Below are 6,368 nucleotides of genomic sequence, written 5' to 3'. Positions count from 1 at the left end.
ATAGACATCAGCATCTTGCCTAAGCCCAGGGTCAGACTGTGAAGCAGGGGGGTATTCTGAATCGTCAGACCTCATGGTGTCATCTCACCCCGATGAGTCGCCCAGTGTTTCATCACCACTCACAGCCCTGTCTCTGTCTGTCACCCAGGACTACCGATCAGGCCCTGGCTTTGAGGTCCGCAGTATGCTGTAGGAATTCATCAAAGGCAACATCTGTGAGACCTAGTTACATCTGGGAAAAAGCTTGTAGGCCCATCCTGGCTATTTACTTTCTAGGTGGTTGTTACAAGGTACTCATTTCGCTGGGAAATAACTTTCTCTTGACAACCAAAGGTACTGCCAAAGAATGACCATGGACCTGGTTGTCAGTGCTTTTGATGTCCTGGACGTAATCCTAACTCAGGCGTAATTTAAACCAGGACAGCTTTTTGGTCCAAGTTCTTGGCTGTATTTTTCTTTTTACACATTAAGCTAAAATGAGTATTCAATAATATGAGTCATGCATTTGATCTTTGCCAGATGGATGGCAGGTACCAGGCTTGTGCTTACTAACGGGAGCAGCACTTCATCTCTTTACTCCTTTGTGTTGGTCTATTGTATCCATCGTGTTACCTACTCAGTGATGTTCTAAGTCCTGTTGGGTGACTCACCAGGCGATGCCTGTAACCTCGGGTGAAGAACAGTCATGACTACCACATAAATACCTACATGTACCAAGCAATGAACAGGCATTGTCCACACCCCTGCAAGGTGGTGGTGATTCTCTCTTTTCCAGGTCAAACCAACACTTAGAGAACTTTGTGATCTGCCCTCAGTTACACAGAAACAAACCCCAGGCTGACTTAGTTTTCTTCAGTTAGGCCCCATTGTCCCTTGGCCTACTAGGATGTAGGAGACAAGATAAACTAGAGACTGCTTGGACCTACAGGGGAGTCAGCTGGCTCTCTAAGCTTACCCATCATTAATAAAGGAAAGTTAGTAATCCGCTAAGGCAGTAGCTAGTATTTTACTAGGTCACTGTATCCCTAATGTCTGGCACCTTATCAGGTAAGAGGGTGAACATTTAGTTAAAAACATTTTTTCCCCAGTAAAGTGGCACCTTAAATGATTTTATTACTCAGCTATAAATGCAATAATGTGAAACATTTGCTGCCATTTATTATAGGAATGCCAAACCAGTTCTATGTAAAGAGTGGGCAGTAGGGAAACTAAGGTATTTTAGAAAAGAAACAAGAAAAGGCTGACTCATAACATAGACAGTAACTCCAGTGGCTTATAAAGTGCGTCCTAACTACCTTGTAACACTGCTATAAGGTGAGAAGGGAGGAGCCATTAGCTCCATTTTTCCAGATGTGAGAAACAGACTGAGCTTAAGCTCCACAGGCTCCTCCGGGAAGGCTGACCGGAAGAGCGATGTTGCAATGTGAGTACTTACGTGTCGAGTCATCAGAAGCCAACAGAGAATGTACGGACCTCCTGCAGGAGTGTTTCTCAGCTGAGTCATCACCAACACACAAGGCCCACCGTAGGGCCTGGGCTTTGTCTCGGGGGCAGAGTGTGTGCTCCTCTACAGAAACAAGTGGGACAGGCAGAGGAACGGCTCAGCATGCAGAGGCCATTGACCAGGCCGTACCTGTTACCTCCCAAGGAGTCTGGGTTTCCTTGGAGCTTCTAGAATAATGTGTTCCTCACGCTAAAAGTTCCTCTCTTTTGTGCTCCGTGCGTGGGCTGACAATAAGAATAAAAGAGAAGTGCACAGCCTAGCACCATCAGGAGAAAATAGTGGGCTGACTGCCTGGCTTTGAATCCCAGTTGTACTGGAAAAGCTGTGTGTCCTCGGGCAAAATGCTCAACTTGTGTCTCACGTATCCCACAGGGGCAATAATCCCGCTTCACTGAGGGTGCCTGACAATTAAATGAGATTATCTATGTGAAGGACACCATCATGCTCAGCCCACTTGAGCTCTCAGGAACTGTTCGCTGTCACTAGAAGGATTCAGGGCTGGTCCAGAAAGTATATCTGGGCCTTGAGAACCAAAAAATGTGCACACTGCACCACTGGGCATCAGTGGTGTCTCCTAGTTGCACGTGATCTCCAGCGCAGCAGCCCTGCGTCTGTAGGATGCACTGCTGTCAGTGCCCTCCTGCCTCCGCTGCAGGGAGGCTCTGCCGGGCCTGCACACCAGGAATAATAAAGCTTCAGAACTGTAATCCAAGCTGCCATTGTCACAAAGGGACTCCACACACATTCGTCCTTACAGGGATTTTTATTGTTGGAGACTCAGTCATGCATACTAAAATTACATGTTTTCACCACTTCGACTTAGAAAATGCACTAGAAAAATAAACTTTTGGTCAAAACAAACACTGAAGTAGATGAGTCCACCACCATGTGTCCCTATACTCAAAGCCAAACTGAATTTCAGTTTGAAGTGAGGAATGTGACCAGTGGCTGAACGGTGCCCCAGTCTGGTCAGAAAGAGCCCACCTCCCACCCAGCAGAGTGGTGTCAGAGGCTGTTGGCCCCAGAAAAGCTTCAAGTATTTCACTTGTAACAGGTCCCACCTGATGTGCCAGGAGGCGAGGCACATCTGCAAGAACCCCCGAGGGCAGCTGACTGACTGGCTGTCCAGCTGAACACGTGGCCCAGTGAGATGGAAGGAAAGCAGCGAATTGGCAAACAGTAAATTCATCACTAGCATCTTCATCCACAAATCACACTGGGCTTCCGTGGAGCAAATGCTAGGAGGAGTATCTGACTGATGATGTCTGCTCCTTGCATTTCAAGCAAGCCATTTTTCTGAGTCCAGAAAGCAGACAGAAAATGACTTGAAATTCACAAAATTAACAGATCCCAGTACCCAGGGGAGGAGAGGAGTGTGAGAACGGCCATCACTCCCAAACAGTCGCAATGTTTGGCATCTCCACACCTTTCATGCCACAGGACAGCCACGCTTACACATTAGCTATCATTTTACTTCCTAAATGAAAGAGCTTTCAAAGGAAAGCCTTAAGAGCTGAAAACTTCAAAGTGAGATATTATAATAATGCCACAGGGTACCACAACTTCTGCCTACCCAAATGGAAAAATAATCCCATGACCGGTCTGAGAATGAGATGGCATTTAAAGAAACTGCCCACCAGGGAGAATTCTGAGAGGCTCAATGTCTCACAGGAATTTAGGGGGAAATTCTCTTATTACCCTGCTACTTTTTGGCCAAAAAGAAAAATGTATCTTGTAAGCTAAAGTGTCTATAAACCTGAGGACAGGTGACTCCCTGGAAAGCAGGATGAAACATGAGGGAGCTAAAGCCACCTTCACCAAGAACAAATACGAGGAAGCCAGGACAGCACTTCTGGCTGTTTCTGTAGATTTTTTTCTGTAGATTTTAGCCTCTCATGAAGGCAGAATGGGATTCCAGGAAGAGACACACTTGTGGAGCAGTATGGGGGAAGGAGGAAGAAAACCCCCATATTACCTAAACCTACATTTGGAAGTTTTAGGTACTTCCTGAATGACCCAGCTGGGGGCGGGAGTGAGGGGCAGGGGCAGGATGATGGATGCTGGGAACAGAGGTTTCAGAGTCAGGGTGTGATCCCTTTTAGTACAGAATGATTCAGGGGTGTGCAGTGGCTCACCCAAAACCACACACCAAGGTACAGCTGGAACTCGGTCTCCTGATGTACTCCCTTCCCTTCCCTACACTGCACACTGCCCTGAAGTGTGGGGAAAGTTCATTCTCGGGAGCCTGTGGAATGGGCTGGAGTGTCTTCCTAAAGGAAAGCACTCCCCGTTCCCCGCTGTTCACTGCTGCGCAGTCTGTGTGCCTCCACTAATGAGTGTGGCTCCCTGTGCGCTCCCTTGGGAGCCTGTGGAATGGGCTGGAGTGTCTTCCTAAAGGAAAGCACTCCCCGTTCCCCGTTCCCCGCTGTTCACTGCTGCGCAGTCTGTGTGCCTCCACTAATGAGTGTGGCTCCCTGTGCGCTCCCTTGATCCTGCCCATCCCCCTGCCGGGGAGCTGGAAATGCTGGTGAAGCCGAACACAGGCTGCCTTGATCTTCACCCAGGGAGGTCCTGGTTTCGCAGCTTGGCTCAAACTCCTCAGGTGCCAAAACTATCGGATCCCTCTTTTGAGCCAAAACAAAGCAGCAGCTCTAGAAGGCAGGCAGACAAACCCTGGCTCCGACTCCTTCAGAAGCTGAAACAGCTCCTGGGCTCAATTACAAAGGCCTGAACAGCATCCTTCCTGGTCTCTGAGCTGCTTCTCTAGGTGAGCTTGGCCACTCCTACTGAAGTCACCTAGACAAAGGCAATGGGATGGAATGCAGTTTCAACCTTGGAAACTTGGTGGGGCTGAGCAACTCATTTCTCTCTGTCTAGCTGTTCCCCCGCCCCCCTTTAAAAAAAAATCTCTTTGGGAACTAGGAAAGCCTCTAACCAATTTTCCCATCCAGGCAGATGGGTCCTGAACCTCTACCTACATTAGCCACCCCACTTGTCCTGTTTAGATCTTTTCAGCAATGCTGGTCACACCATCACTGTCAGACGGAACTAGAGGCAGCCAGGGGTGTGCATTTTGACACTTTCAGCTAAGCCAGGTCCTAGAGGATCCAGGGTTAGTATCTATGGTGAAAAGAACTTTCCCTAGAATTGGCACTAATGAGGTACATAACTTCTACCAACAACTTCTCCAGACTTTTAAAGTGCTATAAAGATGAACAGCTTATTTGCAAGAGACTGGCCTTTGAATTTCGGTGCACTGTTCACTTCCACCTTGCCTGGTGGCCTAATAAGTGCACAGAGAAGTCACACACACAACACACAGTACTTGTTACTTTAACATCATCGTTTACATGGAATGAATAGGAAAGGAAATAGGTCAAAAGCCACGAGATGAACCACTAATATGACGCCTGGGCAAAGGCTAAATTCTTGACAGGATGAGTCTAAAGTATTGAAATGCAGAACCAACACCCAGCTTGGCTGGACAGACTAAAGTGTGCCCACCCACAACAAAGAGAGAAATTCCGTGGGTTTGGGAGGGCAGGGGCCATCAGAAGTGACCCAGCAATAACCTGCCCCTTAATTCATTTCCAGAGACCAAAATTTCAGAATCCCAAGTAACTTAACCATTCCCTGCTGCCAGCTTTACAATATACCACCAGAATCTCAGGGATGGAATTCATACAAGATCCTGGTCATCTCACCTGCCTGCCCTCACAAAAGCCATTCAAGTTTAACCCTCACTACGAAAAGGAGGTTGGTGTCACTGAGTTCCAGGACATGCATACTTGTTTCTTTAAAGGCAGGGCCAAATGGTGACTGACACATGCCTCTTGGAAAGGCCCAGGTGTACCACGGAAAACAGGATCCAGCCACGTGCATCTAGGCAGCGGTTCTCAACCTGTGGGTCGCGGCCCCTGAAAATACATCCTGCATATCAAATATTTACATTACGATTCATAACAGTAGCAAAATTACAGTTATGAAGTAGCAACGAAAATAATTTTATGGTTGGGGGTCACCACAACATGAGGAACTGTATTAAAGGGTCGCGGCATTAGGAAGGTTGAGAACCACTGGCCTAGAAAGATGATGCTCTAGACACAGTGGTTCTCAACCTTCCTAATGCCGCGACGCTTTAATACAGTTCCTCATGTTGTGGTGACCCCCAATTTCATTGTTACAAATTGAACATAATTAAAGCATAGTGATTAATCACAAAAACAATATATAATTATATATGTGTTTTCCGATGGTCTTAGGCGACCCCTGTGAAAGGGTCGTTCGACCCCCAAAGGGGTCGCAACCCACAGGTTGAGAACCGCTGTTCTAGGCGGAAAAGCAATGTCTAACATCCAATAACTAAATCAAACCCCAGAACCTCAGCAGCCCAAGGGGCCCTATGTGTCATTTCATTGAGCATCATTTTACAGATGAGGAAACTGAGGCTCACAGAGGCCCAGGTCTTATCCATGGCCACACATCTGAGGCTGGAGCTCAGGTCTCTTAATTCTTAGGCCAGCATTCTTTTAGCTACACAGGCCTGGCCTCCAGTATTTTAGGTTGAATAAAATTGTATACTTCTAGGACCTTGCATGATTCTATTGAGAACCAGACTAAGGCTTTATGGGTTTGGGAAAACTAGTTTCTACTGCAAGATTCAACCAATGAATCCCACAGGTGCTTGAAGTCTTGGCTCCCGAACTCGATCGGGAAGTCCCTGGTCAAGCTGCTGACGTCCACTGTGTGCCGATTCAGATAAGGTGCTTTCCAAACCCATGATGGCAACAGGTACCTGGGCCGAAGACTTGTAGATTCCTTATGAGCAACCGAAGTCTGGAGTTAGGGTTCATGTGAGAGACAC

This window comes from Myotis myotis, unplaced genomic scaffold (assembly GCF_014108235.1).
Source record: "Myotis myotis isolate mMyoMyo1 unplaced genomic scaffold, mMyoMyo1.p scaffold_m19_p_9, whole genome shotgun sequence".
NCBI lineage: Eukaryota > Metazoa > Chordata > Mammalia > Chiroptera > Vespertilionidae > Myotis > Myotis myotis.
Note: the sequence above shows the minus strand (reverse complement) of the source record.